The sequence below is a fragment of the Lupinus angustifolius genome, chromosome LG02, assembly GCF_001865875.1.
Source record: "Lupinus angustifolius cultivar Tanjil chromosome LG02, LupAngTanjil_v1.0, whole genome shotgun sequence".
Lineage (NCBI taxonomy): Eukaryota > Viridiplantae > Streptophyta > Magnoliopsida > Fabales > Fabaceae > Lupinus > Lupinus angustifolius.
The window spans coordinates 19,439,128-19,440,772 of record NC_032010.1 but is presented as its reverse complement, the minus strand read 5'-3'; positions in this window follow the sequence as shown (position 1 = coordinate 19,440,772).

Sequence of the window (1,645 nt, the reverse complement as noted above, 5' to 3'; positions counted from 1 at the left end):
ATACGGTACACTTGCCGTTACAAAAATATCTAACATGAGCACTTCGCAGAGTCTGCTGAAGCTTCCCGACTTATAGACCTCCCAAACACAAAAACCACTCAGATAACCCACCCCTCTGACTATATCTCCTCACGAGCAAGACACACCATTACTAAATCAATCATGTCTTCACCACTCCCTAAGCATATAACCCGCCCAAGCAATATCGACCAATATGATGAGACCATTGACTCACTGATGAAAAATATATTACACACTATTCATAACCTTAATTTAGCATGATTGATGATTTTTGGTGCCTAATGAAGTTTGTTTCACATGGTTTAGTGTTTTAAACTTTATTGGACTAATATTCCTAAAATGAGTTAATATGAGATTATTTAGCATAGTTAAATCTATTATCATTTCCAAATCATATTTGTGTTGAAAGGGTTTTTCTGGGAGAAGTTTTCCCCTCTCAACAAATCGCCCTAGCAATAGTGCCAATTTGTTGAAAGCGGAAAATACCTCATTTTGGTGTGTTTTCTTTTTATTTGATTAAGTAAGGGAACTCAGTTTTATTCTTTGTTCGCCATCTCGGCGTTGTTGAAATAAAATCAAACGCCGGTATAATGGTTTCAAGAATATTCCAGTTACAACTTACTTCTTTAATAATCATGTGAATAAGTTATTCATTCTTTGTCTCATCTCAAATTTGTTAGAATAAATTCCAACGCTGCTACAATGGTATTGAAGCAATCCTCTATTACATAATTATTAAGTACCTTTGAATACCATCTCGGTTTTGTGGAATAAATTCCAACATCGATTTAATGGTATTCTAATGTACAAAAGTGATGAATAGTTAGTTGTTAGAAACAAATAAATAAATAAAAAAGAATAATAAATTTAAGTGACATTTATTTATTTACTCCCTTTCAGGTTCATTTTATTAACAAACCAAACTTCTTCCTTAATGAATGTTGGTATTAAAGAATAAATAAATTGCAGAATATAAATAACAATAAATAAAAGTTAGTAAGTTAGTTTCATCACTTTTGTATATTAAAAGGTGTTTTCAACAAATAAATTTATTGATAACACTTTACTATTTTACAATTTACACCTCTTTCAAGATTCAATTCTAGTATAGTATAGGGTTATGCCTAATAGAATGAACATGTCGAAGCACAAATAATGAATTAAACATATTTTGGTGGTTTTTGTTTCGAATTGCACATAAACAATTAACAAGAAAAATAAACTACATATTAACAAATTCTTGAGGAGGCAAAATCATTTTGAATAAGGAAAATATTTCTCAACTTCTTTATGGATTTGAACTACTTAGAAAGTTCTTATGTTTTACTTTGATTAACTCCAAACACTAAGTTCTAAAATCCTCCTTTTAGTGTATGTTCTAAAATGGTAGAATGATAATCAGTTACATTTATTACTAAATAATATTACGTCCACAAAGGGATTAGATTGTCACACCCTAATCTTGGCTACTCTAATATTGAAGTAGTAATAAATAGAAGATCTTAAGAAAAATATGCTTAATTTGGCAAATAAACTAAGTAGTACAACTACTTCTTAGTTTATTTGTTAAGTGTTTGAGACAAGTAATTTTTCATGACTTGAAATCGGTTTTTAGGTGATCAAT